At 53.1% G+C, this 26,374-nt stretch overlaps 1 pseudogene across 1 annotated transcript in view; it reads left to right on the top strand.

The window, feature by feature from the left end:
* Positions 1–3,563: 3,563 nt before the first annotated feature.
* The window catches only part of LOC149440034 (sentrin-specific protease 3-like), a 44,619-nt pseudogene continuing 21,808 nt past the window's right edge, over positions 3,564–26,374 (top strand). Inside the window, exons 1-4 of the transcript XR_016307799.1 lie at positions 3,564–3,735; positions 7,339–7,758; positions 7,843–8,038; positions 14,497–14,608. The product of XR_016307799.1 is annotated as a sentrin-specific protease 3-like (transcript). The remainder of the gene's footprint in view (positions 3,736–7,338; positions 7,759–7,842; positions 8,039–14,496; positions 14,609–26,374) is intronic.

Here is a 26,374-nt window from a genome sequence, read left to right on the forward strand (position 1 = left end):
GCACCTTTTGTGACACCATCACCTCCTGTGACTCCAGCACCTTCTGTGACTCTAGTGCCTCCAGCACCTCCTGTGACTCCAGCACCTCCTGTGACTTCAGCACCTCCAGTAACCTATGACTCCAGCACCTCCTGTGACTCCAGCACCTCCTGTGACTCCAGCACCTCCAGTAACCCCTGTGACTCCAGCTCCTCCTGTGACCCCAGCACTTCCTGTGACTCTAGTGCCTCCAGCACTTCCTGTGACTCCAGCACCTCCTGTGACTCCAGCACCTCCAGTGAAGCCTGTGACCCCAGCACCTTCTGTGACTCTAGTGCCTCCAGCACCTTCTGTGGCTCCAGCGCTTTCTGTGACTCCAGCACCTCCAGTGATCCCTGTGACTCCAGCATCTCCTGTGACACCAGTGACCCCTGTGACTCCAGCACCTCCTGTGACCCCTTTGACTCCAGCACCTTCAGTGACCCCTGTGACTCCAGCACCTCCTGTGACCCGTGACTCCAGCACCTCCTGTGACCCCTGTGACTCCAGCACCTTCAGTGACCCCTTTTACCCTAGTGCACACAAAGCATTCTGTGTGACCTCAGTGACGTCACCCCTGTGACCCCAATACATGTGCTGTCACCCCCCGTGACCCCAATACATCTGGTGTCACCCCTGTGACCCCAATACATCTGGTGTCACCCCTGTGACCCCAATACATCTGCTGTCACCCCCTGTGACCCCAATACATCTGGTGTCACCCCTGTGACCCCAATACATCTGGTGTCACCCCTGTGACCCCAATACATCTGGTGTCACCCCGTGACTTTGGCTAACACCGTACATCATCTTACTTCCTTGCTACAATGGGAATTATCCAGCACACAGTATTTCTGGCAGGATCCACAGGTCTTCTCTGTCCTTGCTACAAATGTTCCTAGAATAAAAAAACGAAAACAAATTCAGCCACCCCACCTAGGGAGAGGAGAGCACCAACATATACTGTATACGACATCTCTGTTCCTGGGTTTACACATACTTCCTGTCTTAGGGTGACAACACTGCTGCTTCATAGATGTCCAATCTGTGAACGTTGTCACTATATATATATATTAATACAGGAAATACGGATCACCAGGAGAACTGGGAAACCAGAAAGGTCAAAGGGAGGGGTGGACAATAGCGGCCTCCATGGTGGTGTATGACCAGTCTCTGAATATCCTCACAGGACAGGCAGGGTGTAGCGTAATAAATGGGGTCACCGCCTGGCAGGGATTTGATGGTAAAACAGGGTTGTTGTCCATGTTCTTGGATAGGAAAGACCACAAGGCCAGGATTTTATCCCACAGAAGGTGGTCACTTTGGTTACCTGGGTGACAGAACGTGGACACCATGTTGCACTCTGGGAATTATCATGGTGACGGCGGCCTAGTGAGAATGCAGCTGGTAAAAACAGGACGTGTTGTCCATGTTATTGAACGGGAGAGGCCTAAACCCAGATTTAATCCCAGTTACTATGGTGACAGAACATGGACACCATTTTGTGCTCTTGGAATTACCAAAGTGATGGCAGCCTCATAAGGTATTCTGTGGAGGGCAGAAATGGGTCTTGTTGTCCATGTTATTGAATGGGAAAGGCCAAAAGGCCAGGATTATATCCCAGTGTCTCTGGTTACTATGGTGACAGAACATGGACACCATTTTGCACTCTTTGAATTACCATAGCGATGGCGGCCTAGTGAGGAATTCTGTGGTGGGTAAAAACAGGAATTGTTTTACGTGTTTCTTAAGGGGGAAAGGCCACAAGGCCAGGATTTTATCCCAGAGAAGGCGGTAACTATAGTGACAGAGCATGGACACCATTTTGCGCCCTTGACATTACCTAGTAAGGTATTCTGTGGCGGGTAAAAATGAGGACTTGTGCTCCATGTTATTAACAGAGAAAGACCACAAGAATGGGATTTGATCCCAGTAACTCTGGTAACTGTGTTGACAGAACATGGGCGCCATTTTGCATTCTTGGAATCACTATGGCGGTGGCAGCCTTGTAAAGGTATTCTACCGAGGGTAAAAGCAGGACTTGTTGTCCATGCTATTGATTGGGAGAGGTCACTAGGCTGGGATTTTTTTTCCCAGTGTCTTTGGTTACTATGGTGAGAGAACATGGACACCATTTTGTGCTTTTAGAACTACTGTGGTGATGGCGGCCTAGTATTCTACGACAGGTAAGAAAAGGGACTTGTTGTCTAAGTTATTGAATGGGAAAGGTCACTAGGCTGGGATTATATTGCAGTATCTCTGGTTACTACGGTAACAGAACACGGACACCATTTTGTACTCCTGGAATTACCACGGCGATGGCAGCCTAGTAAGGCATTCTGTGGGGGGGATAATACAGGACTTGTTGTCCATGTTATTGAATGGGAAAGGCCACAAGGCTGGGACTTTTTCCTCAGTGTCTTTGGTTACTACGGTGACAGAATATGGACACCATTTTGCCCTCTTGGAACTACCACGGCGATAACAGCCTAGTAAGGCATCCTGTGGAGGTTAAATACAGGACTTATCGTCCATGTTATTGAAAGGGAAAGGCCACAAATGACATCCCAGTGACTCCGGTTGCTATGGTGACAGAATACAGGCACCATTTTGTGTTTGTGGCATTACCGTGGTGATGGACATCTAGTAAATTGTGGAAGGATAAACTTGGGACTTGTTTTCCGTGTTATTATTAGGGAAAGGGCACAAGGCTGGGATTTGATCCCAATCCGGTTACTACGGTGACACAACATGAACACCATTTTGCGGTCTTGGAATTCCTGCAGCGATGGCGGCGTACCAAGGTATCCTGTGGCAGATAGTCCAGGTTACTGAACGGGAAAGGCCACAAAGCTGGAATTTTATCCCAGTGACTCCGGTTACTATGGTGACAAGACATGGATACCATTATGCACCTACAAAATTACCACGGTAATGGCGGTCGAGGGACTTGTTCTGTCTTGTGCAAAATGAATGCAGCCCAATGGATTGGGTATGTGAAAAGAAAATGGCGGTATGTTGGGTACTCTGAAGTGAATTTAGAGCTGGCGCTCTCTGGGGAAGGCGTTAATAATGGCAGGAAATAGGGGGCATTTGGTGACTGGACTCTTTTACTAGGTCCTGTCCTGTGAGAGGTTTTCAGTTGAGGTTGGAGCCACGTTCAGGTGGAGCACCTGGAGGACAGAGAACAATGAGCACGTGCTGCCAGGTTTCTGGGTGTACGAAGATGGCGGCCGCTCCAGCACTTATATAGGCCTCCGATCCCCCTCCGAGTCCTCCTCCGCCTCACACAGGCACATATATCGCGGTAAGAGTTCGCTCGTGGTACTGCGGACCGTATACACTTGAAAATGCTGGCTCCGGGTCGCCTTAAACGGACCGGAGGGTGTCGAAGGGAGTACCAAGATGGCCGCCGGCCTACAGAGCACCAAGATGGCGGAGGAGCGCTTCCTGGAGACTCGGCTGAGCGGCGGCGCGGGAGTTCCAAGGTGGCGGTGCTTCCGGCGCGGGAGGAGGCGTTACCATAGTGACCCGCTCCGTCGGCCTGTCAGGGCCCTGACGTCATTTCCCCGCGACGCCCGCCACCGACGACGCCAGAGAGAGGAGAGCGCCGAGACCCGGAGAGCCGGGAGAGGGATGAGAGGAGGAGCCGCCGGCCTGACAGCACCGAGAGCCTGTGCGGGAGAGCCCAAGACACCCCCGCACCCCTCCCCCACCGTGTGTGTACTCCTCCCCCACGCTGCACCCCATTCCCCCTCCCCCACCCTCTGTGTGCACCCCTCTATACATGTGCACCCATCAATATACACTGCACCCCACTGTACATGTATGTGTATTACTCCCCTCCCCCACATGTGAAACTGCACTCCCTCCCCCATATGTCTGATATCCTGTGTACCCCTCCCCCACCCTGCACCCCATTCCCCTCCCCACTCTGTGTGCACCCCTCTATACATGTGCACCCATAAGTATCCACTGTGTATTACTCCCCTCCCCCACGTGAAATCTTGTGCACCCCTCCCCCCATTGTGTGTACCCCTCTATACTGCACCCCATTCACCCTCCCCCACTCTGTGCACCCCTCTATACATGTGCACCCATAAGTATCCACTGTACATGTATGTGTATTGCTCCCCTCCCCCACATGTGAAATCCTGTGCACCCCCCCTCCACTGTACCCCTCTATACTGCACTCCTTCCCCCATATGTCTGATATCCTGTGTACCCCTCCCCCACCCTGCACCCCATTCCCCTCCCCCACTCTGTGCACCAATAAGTATCCACTGTACATGTATGTCTCCCCTCCCCCACGTGAAATCCTGTGCACCCCTCCCCCCCCACTGTGTGTACCCCTCTATACTACACCCCTCCCCCATATTGTACCCCCTCCTCCCCCCCACTGTGTACACCTCTATACTGCACCCCTTTCCCCTCCCCCACATGTGACATCCTGTGCACCCCTCCCCCATACTACACCCCTTCTGTGTACCCCTCTGTAATGCACCTCCTCTCTGTGTACCCCTCTCTGCTACACTCCCATCCCCACCTACTGTGTAACCCTCTATACTGCACCCCCTTCCCCTCCCTGGCTGTGTACCCCACTATCCTGCATCCCCCCCCCCCCCCCGTGTGCTCTATACTGCACCCCCTTCCCCACTGTAGTCCTCTATACTACCCTCCATTCCCCTCCCCCTTTGTGTACCCCTCTATACTACCCTCCATTCCCCTCCCCCTTTGTGTATCCCTCTATACTACCCTCCATTCCCCTCCCCCTCTGTGTACCCCTCTATACTACCCTCCATTCCCCTCCCCCTCTGTGTACCCCTCAGTACTGCACCCCCTTCCCCTCCTCTCTGTGCCCCTCTATACTGCACCCTCTTCCCCTCTGTGTACCCCTCTATACTGCACCCCCTTCCCCTCTGTGTACCCCTCTATACTGCACCCCCTTCCCCTCTGTGTACCCCTCTATACTGCACCCCCTTCCCCTCCTCTGTGTACCCCTCTACTGTATTCCCCCAGTGTGTACCCCTCTTTACTGAACTCCACCATATATTCTGTGTACGCTTCCCCCCATGTGTGACATCCTGTGTACCCCTCCCCCATACTGCCCCCCCGTCCCCTCTCCCTCTGTGGTCATGCATCCCTGTATATGGCACTCCTGTATTACATACTACATGCATTACTCTGCACCTCCCTGTTACAGCATACCTGTCCACCCGGCACCCCCTTATTATATGTGTGTGCATACCGTGTGTGCATGGATGTTGTATTCTGCCTGGGAAGTTCTGTTTAGGAGGGTTCCTCGTACGATGCGTCCGTGTCCGGGAGGGTTCCTCGTACGATGCGTCCGTGTCCGGGAGGGTTCCTCGTACGATGCGTCCGTGTCCGGGAGGGTTCCTCGTACGATGCGTCCGTGTCCGGGAGGGTTCCTCGTACGATGCGTCCGTGTCCGGGAGGGTTCCTCGTACGATGCGTCCGTGTCCGGGAGGGTTCCTCGTACGATGCGTCCGTGTCCGGGAGGGTTCCTCGTACGATGCGTCCGTGTCCGGGAGGGTTCCTCGTACGATGCGTCCGTGTCCGGGAGGGTTCCTCGTACGATGCGTCCGTGTCCGGGAGGGTTCCTCGTACGATGCGTCCGTGTCCGGGAGGGTTCCTCGTACGATGCGTCCGTGTCCGGGAGGGTTCCTCGTACGATGCGTCCGTGTCCGGGAGGGTTCCTCGTACGATGCGTCCGTGTCCGGGAGGGTTCCTCGTACGATGCGTCCGTGTCCGGGAGGGTTCCTCGTACGATGCGTCCGTGTCCGGGAGGGTTCCTCGTACGATGCGTCCGTGTCCGGGAGGGTTCCTCGTACGATGCGTCCGTGTCCGGGAGGGTTCCTCGTACGATGCGTCCGTGTCCGGGAGGGTTCCTCGTACGATGCGTCCGTGTCCGGGAGGGTTCCTCGTACGATGCGTCCGTGTCCGGGAGGGTTCCTCGTACGATGCGTCCGTGTCCGGGAGGGTTCCTCGTACGATGCGTCCGTGTCCGGGAGGGTTCCTCGTACGATGCGTCCGTGTCCGGGGGGGGGGGTCCCTCGTACGATGCGTCCGTGTTCGGGGGGGGGTCCCTCGTACGATGTGTTCGGGGGGGGTCCCTCGTACGATGTGTCCGTGTTCGGGGGGGGTCCCTCGTACGATGTATCTGTGTGATGAGCTCAGTAAAAAAACCACCTGTGCCTTATGCGCTATGTACTATACTGGGGGAGGGGGGAACATTGCATATTACAGGCGGTGCTTTGCTGGTGTGCTTAGGGGAAGCCTGCGTTATGCTGTTTCTGTCTTTTTCAGCAGACTTGTGTGGGTACACATGCGTATTACAGGCAGACCACTTGGGGAGGGTGCCTGCTGTGCTCATGGAGGATGACAAAGCTGTCCCTGCGCTGCTCAGAAGTGGGGGGAGGAAGCAGGCACATTACAGGCAGACCACTTGGGGAGGGTGCCTGCTGTGCTCAGGGAGGATGACAAAGCTTTCCCTGCAGTGTTCAGGGGGGACGACAAAGCTTTCCCTGCGGTGCTCAGGAGTGGGGGGAGGCCATCACATTACAGGCAGCAGACTTGTGTGGGTACAAATGCGTATTACAGGCAGGACTACTTGGGGAGGGTGCCTGCTGTGCTCATGGAGGATGACAAAGCTGTCCCTGCGCTGCTCAGAAGTGGGGGGAGGCAGGCACATTACAGGCAGAATACTTGGGGAGGGTGCCTGCTGTGCTCATGGAGGATGACAAAGCTGTCCCTGCAGTGCTCAGGAGTGGGGGAGGCCATCACATTACAGGCAGCAGACTTGTGTGGGTACACATGCGTATTACAGGCAGCACACTTGGGGAGGGTGCCTGCTGTGCTCATGGAGGATGACAAAGCTGTCCCTGCGGTGCTCAGAAGTGGGGGGAGGTCGGCACATTCCAGGCAATGCTTCGGTTCTGTGCTCAGGGGACGCATGTACCTTACGGGCAGCACACAAGGAGCCCCTAGACCTGTAGCTCCGATGCATTAGATGTCTGCCATGCTCCGTGTCAATCCCTGATTCAGGAAAAGTCAGTTGGGAGACAGGAAAGAGAAATTCATTACCACTGAAGTCACTGTGGTCACAATAAAGGGAAATATTGCCGTGTTCATGTTTGCAGAACGTTTGGTGAAATGAAAGTTGACGTTGATCTTAGGAAGGTACATCCTCCATGACTTCCCAAGCCTCAGATTTGTGTCCCCCACCACCACCACCACCATGTTGTCTGTTGGTAAGAAGATGTTAGTTGCGGTAATTCTAATGGCTGTTTGTCGTTCCAGATCGCCGCGATGAGGCACACCCCCGTCCAGCGCCACCTTCCCCCCTTCTCTAGCCACCTGCTGCCCCCGGTTAAACATGACAAGCTCTTCCCACTCAAAGAGGACAACGGCTGGGAGGAAGAGGAAGAGGAGGAGCCTCAATTCCGCAAATCATGTCGGCAGCCGCCCAGACAGCGGAGAGGGCGAAGGGTGCGGCTGCGCGTTTTACGCTCCCTGTACCTACGCCTGTACAAGCGGACAGTTACACTGCCCTTCTACTGGAAACTTTGGGGGAGTATGGGGGTAAAACGGAGGCGGGCATCGAGCCGAAGAAGAGAAGGAGGCGGGGGAATGTGGGGGTGGAACTGGGGAAGGCACAACACAGATTTGCAAAGGAGGAACAATCGTTGGCCAATCACATAGCAGAGGCGGAGGAGACAGGTATATGGGGGTATTGCCTGGTGATGATCCTGGTGCTCGGGTCCCAGAATCCCGCGCCTCACTTAGGCTTTCTTTCTTCCTCAGGTCCTGCCCGCGGGATACCCAACGGCTTTTCTCCACTACCAGCAGAACCCGAAAGCATCGTCATCACCAACGTCTGCAGTGTCCGGCAATGAAGACGGCCTGGCTCCAAACGGGCCCCACCAACAAGAAGACCTAAGTCCACTTCTAGAGAAGGACGTCCCAGCCTTGACTGAAGAGCATGTGGCCTGCGTACAAAGTAAGCCCCCCCTTGCTGAACACAGAGGTGCCCTGCTTTTGGGGTAGGGGGCTTGAGCAGTCAACAGAATATATGCAGAGCCATGTTTCAGCATGCTAAAGGCTTTAGTGCACATTTTATAGCAGGATTCTAGTTGTCATAATGAAGCCTTTGCTACGCTCTTCTGTCCTCAGGTTATCCCTATTATACTGGCTCTCACATATCCCCCCCCCCCCCCCCCCCCGACCTTGGTGACTATGTCTTCTCTCCTATGGGGATTTCAGTAGATGTGCTTCTCGTGCTGGGCTTTCTGTAGCATCCAGGAGACTATTCTGTAAACTGCAGATGAATTACAATTCCCAAGATTCACCATCCTATAGAAGTATGGAGTAGGGCTTGTTTGGTATCACAGGATCGCCCCTCGTTACATCACCTCCTAGGAGTGGGAGAGCTATGGGCGGGAGCACATTACATTTCTGGTGGGAAGGTGGAGAAAGCTGTGGGTGAGCGTACATGACCGCCTATCATCCGGCAGACCCTCATACACTTCCCTACTGACACCGTGTCCTCCATGCGGCAGACCATCGTACGCTGCCCTACTGACACCGTGTCCTCCATGCGGCAAAACCCTCATACACTTCCCTACTGACACCGTGTCCTCCATGCGGCAGACCATCGTACGCTGCCCTACTGACACCGTGTCCTCCATGCGGCAGACCATCGTACGCTGCCCTACTGACACCGTGTCCTCCATGCGGCAGACCATCGTACGCTGCCCTACTGACACCGTGTCCTCCATGCGGCAAACCCTCATACACTTCCCTACTGACACCGTGTCCTCCATGCGGCAGACCATCGTACGCTGCCCTACTGACACCGTGTCCTCCATGTGGCAAACCCTCGTACACTTCCATACTGACGCCGTGTCCTCCATCCGGCAGACCCTCGTACACTTCCCTACTGACGCCGTGTCCTCCATGTGGCAAACCCTCGTACACTTCCATACTGACGCCGTGTCCTCCATCCGGCAGACCCTCGTACACTTCCATACTGACGCCGTGTCCTCCATCCGGCAGACCCCCGTACACTGCCCTACTGACGCCGTGTCCTCCATCCGGCAGACCCTCCTATGCTGCCCTACTGACGCCATGTCCTCCATCCGGCAGACCCTCGTACGCTGCCCTACTGACACCGTGTCCTCCACCGGCAGACCCTCATACACTGCCCTACTGACGCCGTGTCCTCCACCGGCAGACCCTCATACACTTCCCTACTGACGCCGTGTCCTCCATCCGGCAGACCCTCGTACGCTGCCCTACTGACACCGTGTCCTCCACCGGCAGACCCTCATACACTGCCCTACTGACACCGTGTCCTCCACCGGCAGACCCTCATACACTTCCCTACTGACGCCGTGTCCTCCATCCGGCAGACCCTCGTACGCTGCCCTACTGACGCCGTGTCCTCCACCGGCAGACCCTCATACACTTCCCTACTGACGCCGTGTCCTCCATCCGGCAGACCCTCGTACGCTGCCCTACTGACACCGTGTCCTCCATCCGGCAGACCCTCGTACACTTCCATACTGACGCCGTGTCCTCCATCCAGCAGACCCTCGTACACTGCTCTATTGACTCCTATACACTGCCCCGCTGACCTTGCATGCTCTGCCCCCCTGATATTTTTTACTGCACCCCCACATCAGCCATGCTAGATCTGGCCATGGCCCCCCTATTTGCAGTGTTTGGCTTTGCAGGAAGTCTTCTGATTGCATTGATTACTTCTACAGCACAGATCAGCCTTGAAATGACGCTGCTAGCAGGTATGAAGAGCAGGCACATAAAAGTGCACCTACAGGCAGTCTCAAGAGCAGTGGCGCTCTCTCGGCTCTCTCCTTCCTCATTGGTTTAGAGACAGCAACAGGAGTCATTGACTATCACTGCTATCATTCACAGCCAGTAAAAAGGGGGCAGGGCCAAGCCATGCTCTGAGGAGCATTGGGGCTGCTCTGGGCAAAACTGTTGCACAAGTTATGGACGTTATTAAAAAAAAATATGGGTTTGCGATCACTTTAACTATAATTGACAGCACTTTCCTCAGGTACCAGGCACTTCTCCGGGACAAACACCGTCACTAGATATGCAGGGTTGGTGGGGTCCGTTCACTTGTCCTTTTATTGATAGGACGCAGGCCTGTGCCGTAATTGCCTGGATTCTAGCAATCAAGATAGGGGCTCCCTGCGTCCTAGTAACAAAAGCCATTAGACAGCAGGGGCCACATTTGTCCTAGCAACCAAGAACACAAGGCGGCAGAAGCAGTCTGTGTCCTAGTTGCAAATATTAGGGGGGTGGGGGAGTGGAAAGTGAGGCGCCCTAACTGAACCCTCGGTAACTGAATCCTGAGTGTGTTCGTAACCTCCGCAAATCAGGATTCTCTCGGGAGGAGCCAAAAAGCTGGAAAGCAAGGAATAAAGGGGGATTTTCTTCATATTTTCAATACAGTTTCATTGGAGAAGCTAATACAGGCATTTAGACATAAATGTATTCATATTTACAGAGAAATGTGTATAAACATTACTCCAAAGTGTACGCCTTCTGTCCTGAATTCCTCCAGAAATATAGTGCACTTCCTGGTTGGTGAGGTTGCCTAGGCACTCCCGTGTTGTAGCCTCATAGCCCTTCATCTAAGGCACTGCTGCCTCTGACTTCTAGTCTCAGGAGGTTTGGTGACGTCACTACTGTGCTGCTCATTGGTCTTGCTGGAGGGTCTGACATGAGGAAGCAAAGTCTTGCCTCTACCAAGATGGCCGCCTCGACGTACAGTGTGCAGAGCAAGGCATGGCGGGGTTTAGAGCAAGGCATGGTGGGGTTTAGAGCAAGGCATGGCGGGGTTTAGAGCAAGGCATGGTGGGGTTTAGAGCAAGGCATGGTGGGGTTTAGAGCAAGGCATGGTGGGGTTTAGAGCAAGGCATGGTGGGGTTTAGAGCAAGGCATGGTGGGGTTTAGAGCAAGGCATGGTGGGGTTTAGAGCAAGGCATGGCGGGGTTTAGAGCAAGGCATGGCGGGGTTTAGAGCAAGGCATGGTGGGGTTTTTCTACTAAAGCTGGAGAGTACAAAATCCGGTGCACTTCTGCATACAAACCAGTTAAGCTTTAGCAATAAAACCTGAAAGCTGACTGAACAGGCTGAGGTCAGAAGCTGATTGGCTGCCATGCTCCGCTGCCCCAGACTGAGTGGACTGGCTTTAGTAAATCTCCCCCAGTGTGTGAATCATGGGGGAAAAGATCAGCTGCAAGGGGACCACAGGCAATGCTGGTGACTAGTCCTAGAATTGTGTTTTGGGATACAGCTTCCAGAGTTCAGATCCTCTTTCACTACTACTCCCCGGAAGGGTACCATCTGATCTCCTCAAATGTACCGTATTTGTCGCTGTATAAGACGCACCTAGGTTTTAGAGGCAGAAAACAGGAAAAAATAAATTCTGAACTAATGGACTGCGGACAGCACAGGAGATGACCAGAGACTGCGGACAGTACAGGAGATGACCAGAGACTGCGGACAGTACAGGAGACGACCAGAGACTGCGGACAGTACAGGAGATGACCAGAGACTGCAGACACAGTACAGGAGATGACCAGAGACTGCGGACACAGTACAGGAGATGACCAGAGACTGCGGACACAGTACAGGAGATGACCAGAGACTGCGGACACAGTACAGGAGATGACCAGAGACTGCGGACAGCACAGGGATGACCAGAGACTGCGGACAGCACAGGGATGACCAGAGACTGCGGACAGCACAGGGATGACCAGAGACTGCGGACAGCACAGGGATGACCAGAGACTGCGGACAGCACAGGGATGACCAGAGACTGCGGACAGCACAGGGATGACCAGAGACTGCGGACAGCACAGGGATGACCAGAGACTGCGGACAGCACAGGGATGACCAGAGACTGCGGACAGCACAGGGATGACCAGAGACTGCGGACAGCACAGGGATGACCAGAGACTGCGGACAGCACAGGGATGACCAGAGACTGCGGACAGCACAGGGATGACCAGAGACTGCGGACAGCACAGGGATGACCAGAGACTGCGGACAGCACAGGGATGACCAGAGACTGCGGACAGCACAGGGATGACCAGAGACTGCGGACAGCACAGGGATGACCAGAGACTGCGGACAGCACAGGAGATGACCAGAGACTGCGGACAGCACAGGAGATGACCAGAGACTGCGGACAGCACAGGAGATGACCAGAGACTGCGGACAGCACAGGAGATGACCAGAGACTGCGGACAGCACAGGAGATGACCAGAGACTGCGGACAGCACAGGAGATGACCAGAGACTGCGGACAGCACAGGAGATGACCAGAGACTGCGGACAGCACAGGAGATGACCAGAGACTGCGGACAGCACAGGAGATGACCAGAGACTGCGGACAGCACAGGAGATGACCAGAGACTGCGGACAGTACAGGAGATGACCAGAGATTGCTAACATAGTACAGGAGATGACCAGAGATTGCGGACATAGTACAGGAGATGACCAGAGACTGCGGACAGTACAGGAGATGACCAGAGACTGCGGACAGTACAGGAGATGACCAGAGACTGCGGACAGTACAGGAGATGACCAGAGACTGCGGACAGTACAGGAGATGACCAGAGACTGCGGACAGTACAGGAGATGACCAGAGACTGCGGACAGTACAGGAGATGACCAGAGACTGCGGACAGTACAGGAGATGACCAGAGACTGCGGACACAGTACAGGAGATGACCAGAGACTGCGGACACAGTACAGGAGATGACCAGAGACTGCGGACAGTACAGGAGATGACCAGAGACTGCGGACAGCACAGGGATGACCAGAGACTGCGGACAGCACAGATGACTGCTGACCTTTGGGGAGGGGGGGGAGCGGGTTCCTGAATTTGACAGGTACCCGCTCTTACTTCCGCAGAGTTGTTCTTTCATCTTACCTGTTCCTCGATCCAGCCGCGCGCTGTCTTCCCGGCTTCTGTAATGGCGCTCGGCATGACAGCCGGGTGCCCAGTGCGCATGAGCGAGAAGCACTTGCGCTTTGTGATTGGTCCGGCGGCTTCTGGGATCTGTCATGTGTCCCAGGTACCGCCTTACCATTCACAAAAAGCACCGCTTCTTGCGCATGCGCACTTGGCACCCGGCTGTCATGCCCAGCGCCCACACTACAGAAGCCGGGAAGACAGCGCGCCGCTGGATAGAGGAACAGGTAAGATCCCGCTGCAGAGCTGAGCGGCCGGCCCGGTATTCTGACACGGGCGCGGTGGAAATACCGGACCGGCCGCTCCATATTCGCTCCATAAGACGCACTGACATTTCCCCCCCAGTTTTGGGGAAGAAAAAGTGCGTCTTATACGGCGAAAAATACGGTAGGTGGTTACATCGGATTGATGTCTGCAGCGACAGGCATCATCCTGGTATCAACATTTTCAGCTGCCGTAGCACTTTTCATGTAGAAGTGATGGTGTGGCTATACAGCCACTCCACCACTTCTACAGGCGATGGAACGGGGCACCTTTCTGGGGCTTTCCTGTTTCATCGGCTGCGAGGAATTGACGTCATCCCTCCCTCTCTGTGAAATGGGAAACCAGAAGCAACGAGGATTTTGTCAGTTTCGGTTCTTTGTTTACCTGGCCGTTACCGGGTCCTGCAAGCACCAGCCTTGGTTTGATCAGATGCTTTGGAGGCCAGAGGACACATCTGGGGTCTAATAGAGCCCAGATCTCTCCACAAAGAGGACCTGTCACCGCCCATGCTATCACAAGGGATGTTGTTCAAAATCAAAGGAGCAGTGTAGAAAAAAAAAAGGAAAAAAATGTAAAGCTCCTCTGTCCCGTCCCACGTGTGCTCATGCGCAAATGCGAAGGCATACCTAAGTCCCATGTACGTATGTAAAGGGTGTTCCTATCACATGTGAGGTATTGCCGTGAACGTCAGAGTGAGAGCAGCAATTCTAGCACCAGGCCTCCTGTGTAACTGAACCAGGAACCTGTAGAGGCTGCCGCCTATGGAGATAGTACGGTCCTGTCGTCTGGTGCCGGTCCACGGGCACATGCGGCTTAAAGCGTTTAGGTATTTTATGTACTCAGCGTAACATTATCTTTTATGCTTCACCAAACAATTGGGTATTCTATTGTGTTTGTGTGCAATAAAGTTCATTAAAGTGTAAAAAAAAAAAAAAAAAAAATGTTTTTAAAAACCCCCTGTGCAAAGTGACATAATAAATTGCAACACCCAACATTTTATTCTCTAGTTCCTGTGCTAAAAATATGTTGGGGGTTCTGAGTCTAGCAAAAAAAATGCTGTTTTTTACCTTTGTGTGAGAAGTGTCAGCATTGGTAAGGAAGTGGTCAATAGACTTAGATGCTGGCTTTGCTGTAGATGTCCATGTGAACATGTGAATGACGGCTGCTGCTGCTTTCCGGCAGGTATTCTGGACCAGTTTCTCCAAACGTACGGCAGTTTGATTCCGCTGGGGACGGATGAAGTCCTGGAGAAGCTGGAGGATGTATTCCAACAGCCCTTCAACACACCAACAAGGTATTCTGCTGCCTGATAGGGGTGGGGGGGCAGCTGAGGCGTTCAGTGGGAGCTTTCCATGTCCAATTACCATCATTTAAAGTGTTACTAAACCCTGGACCCTGCATTCACTATATCCGCTCTCCCCGGACCCCGCATTCACTATATCCGCTCTCCCCGGACCCCGCATTCACTATATCCGCTCTCCCCGGACCCTGCATTCACTATATCCGCTCTCCCCGGACCCCGCATTCACTATATCCGCTCTCCCCGGACCCCGCATTCACTATATCCGCTCTCCCCGGACCCTGCATTCACTATATCCGCTCTCCCCGGACCCCGCATTCACTATATCCGCTCTCCCCGGACCCCGCATTCACTATATCCGCTCTCCCCGGACCCCGCATTCACTATATCCGCTCTCCCCGGACCCCGCATTCACTATATCCGCTCTCCCCGGACCCCGCATTCACTATATCCGCTCTCCCCGGACCCCGCATTCACTATATCCGCTCTCCCCGGACCCCGCATTCACTATATCCGCTCTCCCCGGACCCCGCATTCGCTATATCCGGTCTCCCCGGACCCCGCATTCGCTATATCCGCTCCTCCCGGACCCCGCATTCCCTATATCCGCTCCTCCCGGACCCCGCATTCCCTATATCCGCTCCTCCCCGGACCCCGCGTTCTCTACATCCGCTCTCCCCGGACCCCGCGTTCTCTACATCCGCTCTCCCCGGACCCCGCGTTCTCTACATCCGCTCTCCCCGGACCCCGCGTTCTCTACATCCGCTCTCCCCGGACCCCGCGTTCTCTACATCCGCTCTCCCCGGACCCCGCGTTCTCTACATCCGCTCTCCCCGGACCCCGCGTTCTCTACATCCGCTCTCCCCGGACCCCGCGTTCTCTACATCCGCTCTCCCCGGACCCTGCGTTCTCTACATCCGCTCTCCCCGGACCCCGCGTTCTCTACATCCGCTCTCCCCGGACCCCGCGTTTTCTACATCCGCTCTCCCCGGACCCCGCGTTCTCTACATCCGCTCTCCCCGGACCCCGCGTTCTCTACATCCGCTCTCCCCGGACCCCGCGTTCTCTACATCCGCTCTCCCCGGACCCCGCGTTCTCTACATCCGCTCTCCCCGGACCCCGCGTTCTCTACATCCGCTCTCCCCGGACCCCGCGTTCTCTACATCCGCTCTCCCCGGACCCCGCGTTCTCTACATCCGCTCTCCCCGGACCCCGCGTTCTCTACATCCGCTCTCCCCGGACCCCGCGTTCTCTACATCCGCTCTCCCCGGACCCCGCGTTCTCTACATCCGCTCTCCCCGGACCCCGCGTTCTCTACATCCGCTCTCCCCGGACCCCGCGTTCTCTACATCCGCTCTCCCCGGACCCCGCGTTCTCTACATCCGCTCTCCCCGGACCCCGCGTTCTCTACATCCGCTCTCCCCGGACCCCGCGTTCTCTACATCCGCTCTCCCACAGTACACACAACATGGAAATGCAGTTATTTTAGTAAATATAAACAGCTAAATACCTTTTCTCACCAGCAGTATATTGCAGTCTTGTGACTTTTATTCAGCAGAGCATTGGTTAAATCTTGTAGGAGGAGTTTTCTTTCTGCTCTAGGAGGATGCAGAATCCCTACCTCTGTCTGGACAGTGCTGATTGGCCCTGTGCTGATCACATGCACTCTCCCAAGAAAAAAAAAAAAAAACCTGTCAGAGTGTGGAGTCACTCTGCACACCAAACTGAGCATGTGCAGAGTGACTCCACACGGTATGTCTTACCCTGAGATAAGGGGGAGGGGACATTGGAAGAAGGGGAGGATCAGAGAAGATGGGATCAAACAGCCTTTTTTACACAGTGCAGAGGATTAACCCCTTAGGGTCCGTAGTGTATAACAATCATTTTTCCTGCATCTACAGACTGATTGTACTGTTGTGGGTTCAGGAACACGTTGATGGTTGTGCTGCAGCCAGAGGTGTCCTATTTATACGGATCCACAACATTCTCAGCACTGTCGGGGTTTGCTGCTAAAAAATTTTATTTTTTTTTCTCTGTTGAATAACTTTTGACATGGAAAGTTTTGAGGTCAATGAAAACGCAGGTTGAGGGCTGAGTGAGGGGCCACGTTATCTAACATCATCATGAGCTCTAACAGTCGTTATCTTCGCTCACAATACTTCCTGCTTTATTGGAAATCTGTGAAAAGCCGTTGCCTGCCCCTCCGCTCCCTCATCCCACCGAGGTTCATGACATCGCACGACATCTGACGTCAACCATGTGTCAGCCCTCCTCCCAGTGTCTGTGTACGCCCCCCTGGGAACATTTATATGGAAAGAAGCCGACCCACCTATCCTCCTCCTCTTGGATTGTAAAGTCCCTGATGGTGTAGCTGTTTGAGGGCTGACCGAGGGGAACAGATTGGTGATGTGAGGTGTGAAGGTGCAGGAACTGGGGGGACCTGAGGTGTGAAGGTGCAGGAACTGGGGGGACCTGAGGTGTGAAGGAACTGGGGGGACCTGAGGTGTGAAGGAACTGGGGGGACCTGAGGTGTGAAGGAACTGGGGGGACCTGAGGTGTGAAGGAACTGGGGGGACCTGAGGTGTGAAGGAACTGGGGGGACCTGAGGTGTGAAGGAACTGGGGGGACCTGAGGTGTGAACGTGCAGGAACTGGGGGGACCTCAGGTGTGAAGGTGCAGGAACTGGGGGGACCTGAGGTGTGAAGGAACTGGGGGGACCTGAGGTGTGAACGTGCAGGAATTGGGGGGACCTGAGGTGTGAACGTGCAGGAATTGGGGGGACCTGAGGTGTGAAGGAAATGGGGGGACCTGAGGTGTGAAGGAAATGGGGGGACCTGAGGTGTGAAGGAAATGGGGGGACCTGAGGTGTGAAGGAAATGGGGGGGACCTGAGGTGTGAAGGAAATGGGGGGGACCTGAGGTGTGAAGGAAATGGGGGGGACCTGAGGTGTGAAGGAAATGGAGGGACCTGAGGTGTGAAGGTGCAGGAATTGGGGGGACCTGAGGTGTGAAGGAAATGGGGGACCTGAGGTGTGAAGGTGCAGGAGTTGGGGGGGGGGGGGGGGACCTGAGGTGTGAAGGTGCAGGAGTTGGGGGGACCTGAGGCGTGAAGGTAAGGGAATTGGGGGGACCTGAGGCGTGAAGGTAAGGGAATTGGGGGGACCAGAGGCGTGAAGGTAAGGGCATTGGGGGGACCTGAGGAGTGAAGGTACGGGAATTGGGGGGACCTGAGGCGTGAAGGTGCGGGAATTGGGGGGGGCCTGAGGCCTGAAGGTGCGGGAATTGGGAGGGACCAGAGGCGTGAAGGTGCGGGAATTGGGGGGGACCAGAGGCGTGAAGGTGCGGGAATTGGGGGGGGACCAGAGGCGTGAAGGTGCGGGAATTGGGGGGGACCAGAGGCGTGAAGGTGCGGGAATTGGGGGGGACCAGAGGCGTGAAGGTGCGGGAATTGGGGGGGGACCAGAGGCGTGAAGGTGCGGGAATTGGGGGGGGACCAGAGGCGTGAAGGTGCGGGAATTGGGGGGGACCAGAGGCGTGAAGGTGCGGGAATTGGGGGGGACCAGAGGCGTGAAGGTGCGGGAATTGGGGGGGACCAGAGGAGTGAAGGTTCGGGAATTGGGGGGGGGGGGACCTGAGGGGGGGAAGGTGCGGGAATTGGGGGGACCTGATTGGGGGAAAGTGCGGGAATTGGGGGGACCTGAGGGGGGGAAGGTGCGGGAATTGGGGGGGACCAGAGGCGTGAAGGTTCGGGGAATTGGGGGGGGGACCTGAGAGGGGGGGAAGGTGCGGGAATTGGGGGGGGGACCTGAGAGGGGGGGGAAGGTGCGGGAATTGGGGGGACCTGAGAGGGGGGGAAGGTGCGGGAATTGGGGGGACCTGAGAGGGGGGGAAGGTGCGGGAATTGGGGGGACCTGAGGGGGGGAAGGTGCGGGAATTGGGGGGACCTGAGAGGGGGGGAAGGTGCGGGAATTGGGGGTGACCTGGGGGGGAGGGTCTGGGAATTGGTGTGACCTGAGGGGGGAGGAAGGTGCGGGAATTGGGGGGACCTGAGGGGGGGGAAGGTGCGGGAATTGGGGGGACCTGAGAGGGGGGGAAGGTGCGGGAATTGGGGGGGACCTGGGGAGGAAGGTGCGGGAATTGGGGGGACCTGAGGGGGGAGGAAGGTGCGGGAATTGGGGGGACCTGAGGGGGGGGAAGGTGCGGGAATTGGGGGGACCTGAGGGGGGGGGGGGGAGAAGGTGCAGGAATTTATTTGGGTGACGGGGGGGGGGGGGGGGGTGCAGGAATTTGGACTGCATTGTGTAAAACCACTGATTAAGCTTGTGGCGGGTCATCTTGCTCTACTTAGCGGTTTGGGGTTTTTTGGGGGGCGGGGGGGGGGGTTGGGTAGCTACACGCTCGGCCTGCATTGTATTTGCCTTTGTTCCCTATACTGGAATGATTACTGAGGCGTGGGCTTCCCATGTACTCTTCTAGCTGCTCCTTCTGTCTGATCACATCAGGTTAGCTGCTTCATATTCCAGTTCTGATTGTATGAAAGACTCGCTGTGAGACCCGGGTCAGTGGTATTCTGCTCCCTGATTGGTTGAGGTGTTTATATAATACCTGATTCAAAGTATATACAGTATACAAAATATACAGAGCTCAGTATAAATGAGTCCACCCCATCGGATTTGTCAGAAAACCTTTACCTTCCTTTCAGAATCCACATTTTCTATGGGACACTATACTACAAAATCCTCCCACAAATGCCGGCCATTGATTGCAGAAACGATTTGTTCATTTGCACTCACAAAAAAGTATTTTTTTATAATGAACTTATTCAAGACCATGTTGCAAAAATGAACACGCCCCAATGAAAGTCTTAGGAGCAAAGCTACATTTTAGGCGAAATACTAATGAACAAGAATTCAGCTACAGGTGAGTCTAATTATTCATTAAACAGTGTCCAGCAGACAGGTGATTATAAAAGGGCGTTACTTAACAAAGAAAACCCCGCCCATTTCATGCTGTCAGCAACGGCACCAGATGGAAGAGAAATGTCACAAGGCCTGAGAAAGAAAAAAATTTCTTCACACAAGAAAGGTGAAGGCTACAAGAAGATCCGCAAAGCTTTACTTATCTGTCAGAATACTGTAGCAAAAGTGTAACTAAGATGGCACTGCAACCATCTTACAGAGACGTCCAGGCCGTCCATGGAAGGTAACACCTCTACAGGAGCATCTTCTGATGAGAAGGGTTGAAGAAAATCAGCATGCTAGTTCACTGCAGTTGGCTAAAGAAGTAGAAAGCCAAACTGGAGTGATGGTTTCCTGTGACACAATACAGTGTACACTGCAAAGGAATGGCATGCATGGGTGTCGTCCATGAAGGAAGCCTCTCCTAAAGCCCATGCACAAGAAAGCCCACCTAGAATTTTCCAGGGCCCATGCTGAAACAGAAGACTACTGGGACTCTGTGCTTGGGTGTGATGAGACCAACATAAATGTTTTTGGAACTGATGGCTTCAAAACTGTATGGCGTCATAAGGGTGAGGAGTACAAAGAAAAATGCATGGTGCCTACTGTGAGACATGGTGGTGGCAGTGTCCTTCTGTGGGGCTGCATGAGTGCTGCTGGTGTCGGGGAGCTGCATTTCATTGATGGTGTCATGAATTCACAGATGTACTGCTCTATATTGAAAGAGAAGATGCTCCCATCACTCCGTGTCCTTGGCAGTCGTGCACTTTTCCAACATGACAATGATCCAAAACACACATCTAAGGCCACTGTTGCATTTCTGAAGAAGAACCGGGTGAAAGTGATCCAGTGGCCAAGTCTGTCTCCTGATCTGAACCCAATCCAACACCTATGGGGGATTCTGAAGAGACAAGCTGATCATCGCTCTCCATTAAGCATCCAGGGTCCAAAAGAGGTCGTTCTTGAAGAATGGAAAAATATCGATGTTGCAATATGTCACCAACTTGTTCATTCCATGCCTAGAAGACTCGGTGCCGCCCTTACCAATCATGGAGGTCATACAGAATACTAGATGTAGTTCTTTGTTGTGGGGGGGGCGGGATTCATTTTTGCATCAACTAATTTGAGTAAAACGGATGAATTTATCATCGAAGTTCTATTATTAACCTTTTATGTAATGAGCCGAACAAATGTTCTATAAATCTCCGATCTGTCCCCATGGTGGAGATTGTTCTTGTATTCATTGAGATATTCAAATCTTACTCTTCAAAAGGGGTGGAGTCATTGATGCTGAGCACTATGTATGTGTGTGTGTGTGCGCATTATTATTATTATTATACAGGATTTATATATTATTATTATTATACAGGATTTATATTATTATTATTATTCTACAGGATTTATATTATTATTATTATACAGGATTTATATTATTATTATTATACAGGAGTTATATATTATTATTATTATTATACAGGATTTATATTATACAGGATTTATATTATTATTATTATTATTATACAGGATTTATATTATTATTATTATACAGGAGTTATATTATTATTATACAGGATTTATATTATTATTATACAGGATTTATATTATTATTATTATACAGGATTTATATTATTATTATTATTATTATACAGGATTTATATTATTATTATGCAGGATTTATATTATTATTATTATACAGGATTTATATTATTATACAGGATTTATATTATTATTATACAGGATTTATATTATTATTATTATACAGGATTTATATTATTATTATTATTATACAGGATTTATATTATTATTATTATTATACAGGATTTATATTATTATTATTATACAGGATTTATATTATTATTATTATTATTATTATTATTATAAAGGATTTATATTATTATTATTATACAGGATTTATATATTTTACAGGATTTATATATTATTATTATTATTATTATTATTATACAGGATTTATATATTATTATTATACATGATTTATATATTATTATTATTATTATAATACAGGATTTATATATTATTATTATTATTATTATTATTATATTATTATTATTATACAGTATTTATAAAGCGCCAATAGTTCGCTCAGCGCTGTACATTACAAAGGGGGACAGAACATGTGACAGAACAATACCAATACAATGTGATACACGAGGGGATCGAGGGCCCTGCTCTTTCGAGCTTACAATCTAGGAGGGAGGAGATGGTGGCACAGGAGGAGATAGCTGTGGGGGATGGGGTGGTAGGAAGAGTGGAGGAGGTCGGCAAGTTAGCAGGGGGTGGGGTAGGCTTCACTGAAGAGATGGGTTTTCAGGGTGCGCCTAAAGGAGAGAAGAGTAGGTGATAATCTGATGGGTTGGGGCAGGGAGTTCCAGAGGATGGGTGACACCCTGGAGAAGTCCTGGAGGCGGGCATGGGAGGAGGAGACCAGGGAACTAGAGAGAAGGAGGTCTTGTGAGGAGCGGAGTGTGCGTGTTGGGCGGTACTTGGATATTAGGTCAGTGATGTAGTTCGGGGCAGTATGGTGGACGGCTTTGTACGTCAGCGTTAGGATTTTGAATTTGATCCGTTGCTGAATCAGAAGCCAGTGGAGGGATTGGCAGAGGGGGGTGGGGGAGATGGAGCGGTTAGAAAGGTGAATGAGTCTGGCAGCCGTATTCAGGATGGACTGAAGCGGGGATAGCCAGCGGCGAGGCAGGCCAGTGAGGAGGGAGTTGCAGTAGTCGAGTCGTGATATGATGAGGGAGTGGATGAGCTGTTTAGTGGTTTCTGGGGTTAGGAACGTGCGGATTTTGGCGATGTTGCGGAGGCGGAGTCTGCATGTTGCGGAGGCGGAGTCTGCATGTTGCGGAGGCGGAGTCTGCATGTTGCGGAGGCGGAGTCTGCATGTTGCGGAGGCGGAGTCTGCATGTTGCGGAGGCGGAGTCTGCATGTTGCGGAGGCGGAGTCTGCATGTTGCGGAGGCGGAGTCTGCATGTTGCGGAGGCGGAGTCTGCACGAGTTTGTTAAAGATTGGACTTGGGGCTGGAAGGACAGGTTGGAGTCCAGAATGACACCCAGTACTCTGGCCTGCAGGGCGGGTTTGATGGTGGCGTTGTTGGACATGATGGAGAAGTCAATGGGGGGTGGTGTCCGGGCTGGGGGGGGAAGACAAGAAACTCGGTTTTGGAGAGATTCAGTTTAAGGAAGTGGAGCGACATCCAGTCTGATATGTCGCTCAGTAGGTGTGTGATTCGGGCAGAGACTGAGGGGGTGAGGTGGGGGGTTGAGAGATAGATTTGTGTGTCGTCGGCATAGAGGTGGTAGTTGAAGCCGTGAGAGTGTATGAGTTGGCCAAGGGAGGAGGTGTAGATGGAGAAGAGAAGGGGCCCAAGGACAGAGCCTTGAGGGACCCCAACAGAGAGGGGGAGTGAGGGGGAGGTGGTAGCATTATAGGTAACGCTGAAGGAGCGTTGTGACAGGTAGGATGAGAGCCAGGAGAGAGCAGAATCTCTGAGGCCGAGGGAGTGTCGTTTTTTGAGGAGGAGGGGGTGGTCGACTGTGTCGAAGGCCGCAGAGAGGTCAAGGAGTAGGAGCACTGAATAGTGGCCATTAGCTTTGGCGGTTAGGTCGTTGGAGAGTGTGAGTAAGGCAGTTTCGGTGGAGTGTAGGGGACGGAAGCCGGACTGTAGGGGATCGAGGAGGTTGTTGTCGTTGAGGTGAGAGCATAGGCGGGTGTAGACTAAGCGCTCGAGGAGTTTAGATGTAAGTGGGAGCAGGGAGATGGGTCTGAGGTTGTTCGGGTCATTGGGGTCCAGGGAGGGCTTTTTAAGTATGGGGGTGATGTGTGCATGTTTCAGAGGGGAGGGGAAAGTGCCTGAGGAGAGGGAGAGATTGAAGATGTGGGTGAGGGAGCGTAGGATGGAGGGGGAAGGAGGTCGTAGGAGTTGTGAGGGGATAGGGTCGAGGGGGCAGGTGGTGAGGCGGGCATCAGAGAGGATCTTGGAGACTTCCTCGATGGTAGTAAGGTCAAAGGTGCGGAGTGTTGGGGGAGCTTCAGTATGAGGAATGTAGGGTGGGGTGGAAGAGGAGGTCAGAGCAGTGGTGGGGCCGTGGGAGAGGGGTGATGAGGGGGTAGCTGAGTGAGGGTGAAGGGGGTTGGAGAGAGTTTGAGCAGCGACGAAGTCCCTGCGGGTTATGTCGAGGGGGATAAGGGGGTAGCTGTGTGAGAGGGGACGGGTTGAGAGGGTGTGTGAGTTGCGGCAATGTCCTTGCGAATTGTGTCAATCTTGTTTTTGAAGTGATTGGCAATCTCAAGGGCGGTGAGTGAGGTGCTGGGTGGAGGTGGGGGTGGAGAGAGTAGAGAGTTGAAGGCAGAGAAGAGTCGGCGAGGATTGGAGGAGAGGGTCTTGATGAGGGTCAGGAAGTAGGCCTGTTTGGCAGCATGGAGGGAGGAGGTGTAGGTGCGGAAGGCAGATTTATAGCGGGTGAAGGCTTGTTGGGATTTGGTTTTGCGCCATAGTCGCTCCAGGGCACGACTTTGTCGTTTGAGGGTTTTGGTGTGATCAGTCTGCCAGGGCTGGAGCGGTCGGGGTCTGATGTTGCGTGTGGTTAAAGGCGCTAGTGAGTCAAGGGCTGTTGAGAGCGCATTGTTGTAGGCAGTCATAGCCAAGTCGGGGCAGGACAGGGGGAGGATGCGGTCGTGGAGTTTATCAGCTGCAGAGTGGAGGGGCAGGGTTAAGGTTGCGGAGGTTACGGCTGGTAGTAGTGTGACATTTGGAAGGGTAGGCGTTGGAGGACGAGGAGATAGAGAAGGTGATCAGGTTGTGGTCAGAGAGAGGGAAGGGGGTGTTAGTGAGGTTGTGGGGAGCGCAGCGGTTGGAGAAGACAAGGTCGAGGATATTTCCGTCGGAGTGGGTGGTGGATTGTATGCACTGTGCAAGTGCAAAGGAGGAGGTTAAGTGGAGGAGATGGGATGTGTCTGGGTTGTCGAGGTTGACACGGATGTTGAAATCCCCAAGGATGATGGTGGGTAGCTCAGAGGAGAGGAAGAAGGGTAGCCAGGAGGAGAAGTCATCCAGGAAGCGGGGTATGGATCCAGGAGGCCGGTATATCACAGCAATCTTCAGGGGGGTTGGGGAGAATAGTCGGACGCAGTGGGCCTCGAAGGAGGAGAAGGATAGGGAGGGGGGGTTTGGGAGGACTCGGAAGGTGCTCTGCGGTGACAGGAGCAGACCAACCCCACCACCTTTACGACCGTTGGGCCTGGGTGAGTGGGTCCAGGTGAGACCTCCGTAGGAGAGTACAGCAGGGGAGGTAGAGTCAGTGGGCTGGATCCAGGTTTCTGTGATCGCCAGGAGGTTGAGGGAGCGGGAAACAAAGAGGTCGTGGATGGCGGTAAGCTTGTTGCACACCGATCGGGCGTTCAGGAGTGCACATGAAAACGGGGGGAGATTTTAGGGAGCAGAGGGACAGATACTAAGTTGTGGGGGTTGCGGTAGGACATGGAGGCGGGAGGGTTTTGTGCGGGTGAGGGAGGTGGTGGAGGGCCAGGATTCAGGGAGATGTCCCCCGCGGTTATGAGGAGGAGAAGGGTGAGAAAGGTGGCATGGGAGGGGGATGTGCAGGAGCGTGAGACACTCCTAGTGGAGGTGTTGGGGTCAGAGGGAGAGTGGAGTGATAGGAGGAGGTGGTGGGTGCCATAGAGGGGTGAAGGAAGCAGTGAGGACACAATATACAATTGTTTGGGAGGGGCAGAGGGATATAGTGAATGGATTTTGGGAATGGAGGAGTGGAAGAGGCATTTTGGGGAGGTGATGAGAGCAATAGTAGGGAGATGATAGCAGTGAGGGGGAGATGTACAGGTTGTGGGGTGGAGCAGAGGGGTAAAGAAATGAGATTTGGGAATAGAGGATAGTAATATGAAGAGGAGAAGAGGGGTGTATTATATAAAGGTACACGGAGTGGGACTCAGGTATGTAAGAGATGTTTCCCGGGGTGTTTGCTTGCAGTCTGTCCAGCGTGCAGTAGAGTTTCTTGCTGTTGTTGTGTCTTCCTGCTGCTTAAGTTCTCCTGCTTTAGTTCAACTGCTGTGTTTAACTGCATCGCACTCCTTCTAAGCCGCACTCAATCTGAAGCAGCACCCCCATCAGAGACTGTGCCCCCCATCATAATACAGGATTTATATATTATTATTATTATTATACAGGATTTAGATATTATTATTATACAGGATTTATGGCACCAACAGTGTGCGCAGCGCTTTACAATATAAGGGAGACAGTACAATTACAATACATTTCAGTACAGAAGGAGTAGGAGGGCCCGGCTCGTGGAGCTTACAATCTAAAGGAAGGGGGAGGTGATACAAAAGGTGATAGCTGCGGGGGATGATCTGGCGGAGGTGATTCAAGTACAGTTCTTAGGTGGAGGAGGGGTCGGCTTCCCTGAATAAGTAAGTTTTCAAAGATCGCTTAAAGACAGACAGGGTGGGGGCTGACCGTACATACTGTGGTAGGGAGTTCCAGAGGATGGGAGAGGCTCTGGAAAAGTCCTGGAGGCGAGCGTGGGAGGAGGTGATGAGGGAGCTAGAGAGGAGGATATCTTGGGAGGAGCGGAGTGGGCGATTTGGTTGGTATCTGTGGATGAGGTTGGTGATGTAGCTAGGGGCAGTGTTGTGGATGGCTTTGTAAGCTGTGGTTAGTATTTTGAATTTTATACGTTGGGTTAGTGGAAGCCAGTGGAGGGATTGGCAGAGAGGGGCAGCAGTCGCTGATCGGTTGGTAAGGTGGATGAGTCTAGCAGCAGTC

Source organism: Staurois parvus, unplaced genomic scaffold, assembly GCF_062004578.1.
Source record: "Staurois parvus isolate SC_StPar_1 unplaced genomic scaffold, SC_StPar_1.0 ptg001127l, whole genome shotgun sequence".
NCBI classification, from domain to species: Eukaryota; Metazoa; Chordata; class Amphibia; order Anura; family Ranidae; genus Staurois; species Staurois parvus.